Genomic DNA, 11677 nt, shown 5'->3' with positions numbered 1-11677 from the left:
CCCAGCCTTGGTTTTGGCCTCTAGTTCACCTGATTGATTTACTATTTTGTTACCGTCCAAAGCAGAATCACTGGGTTCCACAGATGCCGGCCTAGCCCTGTTTAATGAGCACAGCCAAACAGACCTGTTTCCTATGTCCTGTAGGACAGTTTAGAGTCAGCATTCTGGACAAGAGCATAAAATAAGGTGAAGTTTATTATTCTGTATAGTACTGTACTGTACACTGAGACCTATATGTTGATATGGTGATGTTTTCTGTAAAGAGACATTTATTTAACATTTATGGAAGGAGTCTCCAGTGTCAGTGCCTTGTAACAGTCAATAAGTATTCAACTACTGAAAGTCTTCAGGACAGCTGCATTGTTTTTGTCTTATTAACTTCACGAAAGAGAAAAAAAGAGAGGCTGGAGAGGAAACAACTGTTTTTAACTGCAGTAATATAAGTGATAACAGGAACTAACTTGGGTTGTGGATGTTCCACAGCATTGAATATAACTATAAACAGATAAAATGTACAACATGTCAGCAAGTTGCTGTGGTATAAGAGGAAATAGCACTTTGGGATATGCTGTTAATTGAAATTAATCTTCTGGGTGTTATCAGTAACTCACATTGCACCTGGTTGCACCTGGTTTTGTTTATAGTTATAAATGATATAATAGTGTATACACACATGAGCAACGACACGAAGTGTTAGTTATAAACGTTTGTCAATTGTCAAATAATTAGTTATTTGTTCATGTCTATCACTAATATATTAAGGAAGGAATAAAACACAGCTGGACGTATTGTTATGTTACTACCCTAAAGTTGATTATTTTCCAATAACAGCACATCCCAAAGTTCTTTATTCCTCTTAAACCACAGCAACCTGCCAATGATTACACTTTTCTATTAACTAAAGAATGACACATACATTATATCCATTTACTGTTACTTAACCATTTACTGTTACTACTATTTAATATTGTAGAATGCCCGCGAAACAAGTTAGTTCCTGTTATAACTTGAGTTATAGCAGTTACAAACAGTTTTTTCCTCACCAGCCTTTCTTTTTTCTCTCATGAAGTTAATTAGACAAACATACAGCCTGTTATGTTACAGAGAAACCACAAAACGCAATGCTCACAATCCTGAAGACTTTTCTGTATAAGAATGAAAGAAAACGGCTTGACCATTACAAAGCACTGACACTGGAGACTCCTTCCAAAAATGCTAAAAAAAGTCTCCTCACAGAAAACGTAACCATATTGACAATTGCATAAAGAGTCTCTGTGTAAATTGTTACTATAGAAATAATGACACATTAGAATAAGCACATGAATATACGCCTTGCAGCTGGAACTAACATTAGAGCTGTTGTTTTAGAAGATAAATTACCACCTGCTGACCAATCAGAATTGAACAGTGCTGTAGTATAATGAAAGTTGTCATAAACTTAAGCAAATGGATACAGAAGCTACCACCATCTGCTTTTACACTATAGTTATCACATTCCAAGTTTCATGATCATAGATTCATTTTATGCTTGCGAGCAATCAGAGGGCATACCAAACTTATCAGCAAAAAATGTGTTATGACTGTGAGATTGGCCTTGATGAGGACAGGATGCCATGGCCACACTGCCCAGTATACAGTAAGGCTTTGATCTGGAGTTTATTATAGAGAGATGGATGCCACGTGGGTTGTGGACATGCGGACTTGGGTGGTCTGAGAAGATCTGGGAATTTCTGGGAAAAGTTTGAGCTGCACTCTATTTGGAATTTTCTAATCAAGAAATCGCACATTTGGCTTGTAAAGTAAGCAGCGTGGGCCTGCAATAGAACAGATGTCTTATCAATGAAGCTGGGGGAAGGCAGATTCATTCCCATACCCGCCCACGAAAGTCTTTCAGCCTGAGGCAGCAGTACAGTGCAACACCCAAGAGCAAATACTTAAGGAATTGGTGCATACCTTGCTGTTGATAAGCACCCTATACAAAATGCTAGAAGATACAATCTTTAAGCAAACCACTCTCTCTAATAAATCTATAGTCATCATGCTCAAAGGCAATACCTGTCATTATGCAAACATTGCTCTGCCCACATGCCTGCTACAGAAATCCCACATTTAACAGTAATTTTCCCTTAACTAACAAGTACAAAATACTCTGGTGTTTCTGGCACCAGTCCTGCTCTGCACACTCAAGCACAGCTGACCTACACTGAAGGTACTTTAATATAATGAATGTACATTAGCTTTACACTTATGCAGCAAAGACTGATAACAGTTGCAAATCTGACTCAGGTCAAGAATAGTCATTAGGAATGATAACAATTCCAGGGAGTAATAAATCTTCTGACTCTGCTCACACTTGACAACCATGGGCTCCTCTAAGCAGCTGATTAATGATCTGAAAAAGAATCTAACTGATGCCTACAAAGCAGGGAAAGGTTATAAAAAGATATCAAAGTACTTCCAACACACAAATGTCCACTGTCTGAAATGTCAAATCTGGAAGACCAAGAAAGGCCGGTATGCTGGGCAGAAAGGCAAAGCAAACCCCCAAAGAACTTGCAGGAAGGTTTAGCTGACACAGAAGTGGTGGGGCACCATTCTACTGTGCAGAATTGCTTGCACAACAATAATCTGCATGGAAGAGTCATCAGAAGCAAATCTTACCTGCAACCTCATCATAGAAGTAAAAAACATCTGAAGTATGCAAAACAATATCTAGATAAGTCTGATGCGTTTTGGAGACTGATTAAGTCCAAAGCACTTGACTGAGAAAAATGGGAATTTGGTGAAAAGAACACCTTGCCAACTGTTAAGCATGAGGGTGGATCTGTTATGCTTTGGGGTTGTGTGACAGCCAGTGGCATAGTAAACATTGCACAGATAGATGGAAAAATGGATTTTAGTAAATATCAGCAAATTCTGGAAGCAGATGTGACACAGTCAGTCAAGAAACTGAAGCTGAAATGAGACTGGCTTCTACAACAGGATAATGATTCAAAATATACCCTAAACTACACCATGAGCTACTTCAGTTAATGCAAGCTGAAGCTTTTGGAATGGACCTCACACTCCCCTGACTTGATCACTGAAAATCTGGGGGTAGATCTTAAACATTCAGTGCATTCCAGATAATGGCCCAATAATATCTCAAACTAGTTGGCAACAAAAAGCATTTGTAATCTGTGATGTCTGTCAAAGGGGGCATTACTAAGTACTGACTTAGTAGGGTATTCAAACTCTTGTATACAGTGCAAAAAATTAATAAATCCACAATTAATATTTTCTTAATTTTTTCCTTTTTTGTATCAAGTTTATCAAATATGAAGTAGCAGGGCATTAACATTTGCAGAAAAAAAATATTTTAAAAAGTTTACTTGTGAAGTTGTGTTTTAATTTGAAAAAAAAAAAAAAAAATCAACATAATATGTTATTTGGTGAGGGGTGCCCAAACTTTTGCATACAACTGTATGTTCAATAATGGGCTAATGAAATAAAGCTTTTAGTGATTTCTTCCAAGAAACACTCAGGGTGAAGTTTCACTAAAACATTCCCACACAACAACAATTACTGCTCATATAAGGACTAATAATAACCAATACCCATTGGAAAATCCATTCTGATCTTCTCACCAAGGTCAACTAAGCGGAAATCCTAAATCTTCCCACCAGCAGACTCTGAGAAGCCCTCCGCGATCTGGTAGAGAGTTTCCACTTTTGTTAACAATGACATTTAAAGGTTTGTGAGGACTGGCTGATACAGACTCACTCATATGAGGGAGAGGGAGGGAGGGAGAAGAGGAAAGGAGTAAGGGGTCTCAGCTGCCATGCTCTTTCTGATCCCTGGTCACTACTTCCCAGGACCATGGCTGTCCCTCCGGGGACCTCTTTCCCTTGCAATTATGGACATAGCCTCCATATCAGGAAATGTCTCATATCTATGACCTACATTGTGCTCTGTTCATTTTATATTCTGTTGGCTGGGCAGGACATGTTTGATTTGCTATAAACATTCCTTCAGAATTTAAAATCATTACCAATGTGTGAAAATCCAAACCATCACATTTTCATACAGTCAGACACATACAGTACAGTGGAGCCTGCAGAGTACTTCTCATTGGCTGTTGGCGCCTTTGATATTTATATAAGCGTCTGTAAAGGCAACTGTAACAGGAAGTTTAAGGGGTGTGTGTTTTGATTGGACCTGTGACTGAAGTTTTGTCTCCTGGTTGAGAATGTCACTATTGTAGAGGAAATTAGAGCAAAAGGGTGGCTGAACTGTATGTCCCTTCAATATAAATAGTAGCAGAGTGGAAAATACATGAGTAATTGTACTTTGTTACTATACCTAAGTATTATTTTGCCATATTTATACTTTTCATGAGTGATATTGAAACTGAAAATTTAATATCCACTGAATTAACTATCAAGAATTATCCCAATTCATCATCTGTGGTGACTTTCCCATGCTAACTAGCTTTCCGTTCAAAGACGCAGGGTACAATTTGTGGATGAGCGCCCCTAGCCTTACCTCAGTAAAACGTTTCAATCTCCTTTGCCTATCTGAACTCCATTTAATTTGAAAAGGCATGTTGAGGTAAGTTTTGCTAATTTGCTAACAATAACTGGATATATTTAACTAAATTAGTATGTTTTCTTTGCTAATGCCAGGTTAGACTAGCATACATTTCAGTAGCCAACACAATTGCCTAGTCAGCAAGTCAGATTCTAGCTAATGGTATATATTGGTTATTTACATCGTATTTAACTTCAGAACAGCATAGTTCAGGCAAAACAGCATAGTTACTTTAAAACATACTCTAACACTTTTTGCTATGTCATTTACTTTGTAATTTACATTACTTTTCATTACGTTTCAGTTAAAACTTTATACTTTAATTTAAGTATAATTTCTCAGTACTTTTTTCAACCCTTAATAGTAGTGAGAGAAAGAGTGAATAATATTAGTGTGAGTGACAACTTTATATTTAGATTTACATTGATTTAATTGGCTGATACTTTTATCCAAAGCTATTTACACAATCCAAGCAAACACATGATAGTTATATTGAGCACTAGGTCACTAAGTCATTAGGTCACAGCCATAACTAATGAGCTTCCACTGGCCTCATGTATGAATGTGTATCTGTGAGAAAAGGTTTGTGCAGCCTTTGGAATTATATGCATATCTACATAACTTGCTTCTATATATGATCTTATCTTCATTTTATAATAAAACTAAATTATAACGGTTGTACAATAGCTAATACAGAGCTTTCATACAGTGAAACATCAAAAGATCTGGATAGCTAATCGAACTCAAACAGCTAACTAATAGCATCCACAGGTTGGATGCTGAAGCTGTGAAATGCAGATATCACCACAGGTTTTGGCTTGCATTATTTGCAGATTGTGTTTTCAGATAAAAATGGATGCATACACACTGTTAGCTGTCACCCTATGGTTCTTTGTCACTTGTTGGAGGAGTCTACAGAGTGCCCTTCCAATGATTATTGTAAGGAATCCACTTCCATTCAGTTCAGCTCTATTGTATGATACAACTGAAGATGATCTTATCTTCATTTTATAATAAAAGTAAATACAGTTGTATTTTAAAGTTTCTGACAATTCAACAGCACTGTGGTATAAATCGGTTTATATACAGGGATCAGGTTTAGCCTAAATACAGAATTACAATTAGTACTGAATACAATCATGAAGGACATCCACATTTGAATGAACTTTCAGGCTATTTCTGGGATTGTGCCACTGTTGTGTGGTACAAGGGTGGTAAAGCATGCAGACTGGGAACTGCAGAATGGGTGTGAGAGGAACTGAGAGTAACAGGACTGAACTGAGAGTAACAGACAGAACTGTCTTAGATGACTGCAACAGATATGACATGGCTTATTAAATGGGACGATTCATCAGAAGGAAAATGTTGATAGCCTAAGATTAGTTTTGAATCTGACCTGTTAATATCCAGAGTTCAGATGTGGAAAAAGATTATTTAAACAGATGTGGAAGTGGATTAATTGAATACAGGTTCAGTGCAGTCAGTGAAAAACTCATTATGGAGAAAGGTTCAGGTTCAGGTTGGGACTTTCATGCAATTCAGTGATTGCATATACACCATTTATATATACAGTGGGGTCCAGAAGTCTGAGACCACATTGAAAATCTTGGATTTTTTTTTTTTAATTCTCATTAAAAATTGGAAAAAAGGTTTTAGAATTTTTACATATTTAAAACAAAGAAAGTAAATGGTCAATATCATGAATATTTACTATTCAAGATTCTGCACTATTTCTAGGTCCCTAACTGTCATTAAAGCAGAAAGGAGGATGTACCAAATACTAAGAAACTCTGAAATTCATGTTTTTCAAAGATTCTAATTTTCACTCAAGTTGTTGTCAATAATATCATTTGTAATGAAAATTATTGCATTAAATTAGAAAAGAATGCAAAATAGAATAGAATGCATTTTCACTAGTCCTCTCAGACTTTTGGACCCCACTGTATATGACAAAATAAGTATTAAAATTCTGCATTAAGAAGGAGAATTTGTTTTTTTTTCTCTAAGGGAAATTCGTCCAAGCAACAGAAGCACACAGACTGTAATAACCTTGTCCTTTGATTTTCCTGACTCACCTGAGTGTGCTACTTAGTCTATAATATTCTCAGCAGGTTCTTAGTCTTCATATTGATTGAGAATGAACCTGTAGAACCCCAAGAACATACTCTCATGCTAGGTTAGATTGCATCACTGCAGAGACTCAGGCTGAGGCTGTCCAGCTCCCATGTGGTGAATGAGACCACTGATATTCAGTGTCACTATCGAATGTTACCACAGTGAGGTAATCAACTCTACACAGAGAGCACAAATTCCCTTGGGAAGTTTCTGCCATAATGTCAATATATTAAACCTTTTTTTGGCATTGAGATTGGAAAGCACCCACACTGAGGGTATTGTTTGCAAGAACAAAGCACAAAGACTTTAAAGGCATGAATGGGTGGACAGGATTGGAAATTATAGTTTTCCCTTTTCAAAATGCGAACAGCTGCTGTTTCTAAAAGTGTTGCACTCTTAGCAAAAATGATACTTAATAGTAGATTTAAGGTAGAAACACTTGTCACTATGCTGACACCCTTGTCCCTTTATTGAGAGGAAAATAATTGAACAACATCTATATAGTATACATGATGTACCTGTCAGGGCTTACTTCATTTGAACAAAAAGTAGTTGTACAGTGTGCTGTTATTCATTACATACATTAATCATGAGAAAGCTCTCAACAGAATCTTTAAGCATGTTCCCAACAAATTATCAAACACTTTCATGTCAAAGGCCCGTGGAGGTGTATTTTTAAAATCCCTAAAGACTTTGCAAACTTATCAAGTGCTGATAGAGTTATTAGTGTTTGGCCTGTGGTTAGAAGGTTGTGTAGGTTTTTGGAACAGAGACCAAACTACAGATGAAGAAAGACTGGCTCCAAAATATGTCTGGGAACATGTAAAAATTCTTTTCTCCAATGTCATAACATGGCAAAGAATTAATGCCTCTTTTCTTTGCTAATATGTTGGGACGGATTGGATTTGTGCAGATCAAACACTGCAGCTGTGGTGCAAGCTGAATTACACTCCATATTGAATTGAGGCCCTTCATTCATTTGTGACATTTACAGTTGGCTTAGTCTCTTTCAAAGGGGCCTCTCGTTTTTCTGGAAAAATCCAGTGCATATATGTGTGTGTGTGTGTGTGTGTGTGTCTGGGTCCAGTCGTGGGTTCCTTGCAGCTGAAGAGGGCTGGCGGGTAAATTACCAAAATGTACATGATGTCATCCACCCCACCATGTTACAGTGCTGTAACAAGCTACAGATGAGGAGAGTAAATCTGCAAGCCTCTTAGGAGGCATTGGCTAATCCACCATGTTTCAATAACTCCAAGTGAACTCTGAAGTGATTTGTAGAAACCCAGAGATAACAGAAGACAATGACAAGGAAAATTGCAGGATATAGCAGTAATTTCAGAAGAAATTGGATTTGACCCTTCTTGACAGAAAGTGGTTTATTTTAGTTGAAATGTAGATGTCACTTGCAAGAAAGTATATCTATTTAGTATATCTATTTTATATATACTGGGCATAAAATGTGCCTAAGCTACATGGCCTTCTAATGCAAAGCAATTTTAAAACAGGTACCCATGCAATTTTATTTTATTTATTTATTTTTTTAAATCAGGTGGCCAGATAGTGTGTTCAGTACTATCTAGGAAAATGCAACACTCTCACGATGTATATATATATATATATATATATATATATATATATATATATATATATATACATACATACACACACGCACACACACACATAGTGGAAGTGGAAACATGAGAGTTTCACATGAGTGGGTGTAGAATCTGTCACGTCTCATGCAGCATGTGTCATGTTTGTGGCGCTTTCCAGGCTCACTGTAGCCATAGTCTATGTGGCCCGACTGTTGCGAGTCAGTTCACTGATGAAATCAAGTTTGTATGTTCAGTATAGAAGTGTTTTGTACTGTATATACATACTTAAACATACACATTTACATTTACATTTATGCCATTTGGCAGATGCCCTTATCCAGAGCAACTTACATTTATCTCATTTTATACAACTGAGCAGTTGAGGGTTAAGGGCCTTGCTCAAGGGCCCAGCAGTGGCAGCTTGGTGGTGCTGGGGATTGAACTCATGACACACACACACACACACACACTTGCTATATAAAAATAATGTAGACAGGAATTAAGAGAACTGACCAAGAAAGAATAAATGAAGTGAAAGAAACTAGTGTAAATATATGCAAGAATATATGAAGAAGAAGGAAATACGAGCAAAAGCGGATGTTACATGTTTTCCAACATTTTCCCACAATACTGAAAAAAAACAGAGTTTACAGAGTTTGGCAGAGTTTACCTTTGTTTTGACCATTTCTCAATGCACACTCTAGCAACTGCAATACCTGGGATGCAGTGGGGATGTCAACATCATTGACCTTTCCTTCTACAGATGTGTGACAAATTAAAGGAAAAATCAACATAAAGCATTGTAGTAAAGCTTGGGCCACAACAAGCCATATGTGTACCAGATTGGCCTCAATTGTGTAACAAGTCTGGAGAGATGAACAGCAAAAGATATTCACTCAGTCGATGTTTTAATTGACGATGGTAGTGGAAGGCGCTGTCGAACATGTCAATCCATAATCTCCCAGTGTTCAGGTGAGATCCGGTGACTGTGAAGACCATAGTTTATGATTTACATTATTTTTATAGTCATTAAGCCATTCATGTTGGAAGAGACCACTCCATCAGATTTGAAATGTTTCCTCATAGGATAAAGGTGATCAGTCACAAGAAGGCACATGATCCAACGCCATGTTTTGTTAATGTTTTTTCCTTATATGTGATGCCCATTGACACCAAACATCCCCATAATGTTCATCTCCAAAATTCTGTTGTCACTGTTGTCATTTAATGTTGATTTTTCACCCATTCTTCTGCGCATCCTCTCTTAATTCTTGAGTTGACATTTACTTAAGAGAAGTGAAAAATTTGTCTATTGTGTTGGAATAGGCACAAGTCAAATGAGTTCAGGAGAAAGTCGTTCCATTTTACAGTGAAGGTCTTTAAGAGATATATATCTTTTTTCTTCCTCTTGGGCTCTCTCTTGCTCAATCTCTCACACTCTTTTTTTTCCTGTCACCCTCAAGTTCCAGTCTAGTGACACTGTTAGAATGTGTTGGGCTCCATTAAAAAGTGCATCAACAACCTGGTTAAACTTTCACTTTAAACTTTCACATGTTTCACATCACCTAACATGTAAGAGTTGGTTCCATTGTCTGTGCTTTATACTGCAGGTGATCACAGTTGAATTGGCATTAACATTTAAGTTTATTAAAAAAAAAAAAGCGAAATGTGGGACTAGAGCTGTGGTACAGACAGAGGAGAGAGCAGAAGACATGTCTGTACAGAAGTGTGTCAGCTTTACAGTGGCATGTATAAACTGCACCCCTCTTATCTGCCTTGTTAAGACATACCAGGCTTTCTGCTGTCATTTTCTTAAGAATACATAAGGGTTGTAGTCAACTACACCCTTGATAATTTGATCACAAAAGGCCATGTAGCCCTGTGGGTGGACAAAAAAAACAACCTTCTAAAGATACACATGCAGCACTTCTGCAGACGGATGAAATGGGAATAGAATCCTCAGCCACAGCCGCTGGATATGCACAATTCCTGTTCCTAGATAACATGGTAAATATGCTGCTCTTGGCTCGAAAGAGAGAGAGAGCTCCAAATTCCTGGGGACCAGAATAGGCCAAGAGCAGAGGAGTGTGTGTTTTATTTCAGATCACTGTTAGCAGTGTTGTGAGGCTGTGACTTGTGAAGCAAAGATACTAGGACACAGGTATACAGTGCTGGACTCTTGTTAAATAAAGGCCTCATTATTAAAAGCTGCTTTCTGGAAAGATCTGGATCTTGATTTTGCGGAAAGAAACCTAAAGTAAAAATTTCCATGTCAAAATTGGCCACAGGATGTTTGCTGTTTATGCACTTCATTCTCCAAACACAATTTTGAGAATGCCTTGTCCAAAATATTAAGCGAGAAACACTATCTGGGACGTAGTTACATACAGTACGTCACATCGCATATAGGTAGAGAGTTATGACAGTTTGCACAAGAAAAGCCTCACGTTTTGGTGGGTGACAGTTTCGGTCATGGCCCAGATGCATGCATGCAGAAAGAGAACTGTTTCCTCTTCACAAACATTACATAACTGCAGAGGTGGGGAAAGCTTAGCTCAGCAGCTGTCAAGCCAAGCCTGACACATATGTGTACTAAAATGGGGCTTTTAGGAAAGAAAAGTCATGTAGCTCATGAGAAAAATCAAGACAGGCCATAGTAAGCAAAACAGAGTACATTTTTGGTGTTCTTTATGTAGGATATCTTTTTGGTAATGTACATACAAGTTATCATACAAGCTCTACAGAATGAATGCAAGCACTTATACTAAATATTGTGTATTTCTTTCATCTCACTATTATTTCCTATCAAAGAGTGCTTTTAGTTTTAAAAGAGCAATTTATAGATTGCATTAATTTAAGATATCAATAATGCTGTAATAATAATTATTAGTCCATATGGTCTAATATATACTATATGGCCAAACGTATGTGGACACCTGACCATCACACCCATATGTGCTTCTGCTCCAAACTATTGCTACAAAGTTGGAAGCACACAATTGTACAGAATGTCTTTGTATGCTGTAGCATTACAATTTCCCTTCACTGGAACTAAGAGACCCAAACCTATTCCAGCATGACAATACTCCTGTGCACAAAACGGGCTGAAGACATGGTTTGTCAAGTTTGGAGTGGAAGAACTTGAGTGTCCTGCACAGAGACTTAATCTCAACCCCACTGAACACCTTTGGGATGAATTGGAATGCCGAATCTGAACGCCGTAGCTGAATGACAAATCACAAATCCCCACAGCTTCATGCTCCAAAATCTGGAAAAGCTTTCCCAGAAGAAAGGAGGTTATTATAACAGCAAAGGGGGAACGAATTTGGAATGGGATGTTCAACAAGCAATATGGGCGTGATGAACTTTTGGATATAGTGTTCCACAAGTACTACTTG

The sequence above is a fragment of the Pangasianodon hypophthalmus genome, chromosome 18 (assembly GCF_027358585.1).
Source record: "Pangasianodon hypophthalmus isolate fPanHyp1 chromosome 18, fPanHyp1.pri, whole genome shotgun sequence".
NCBI lineage: Eukaryota > Metazoa > Chordata > Actinopteri > Siluriformes > Pangasiidae > Pangasianodon > Pangasianodon hypophthalmus.
The sequence above is the reverse complement of the archived record's forward strand: the minus strand, read 5'-3'. Positions refer to the sequence as shown.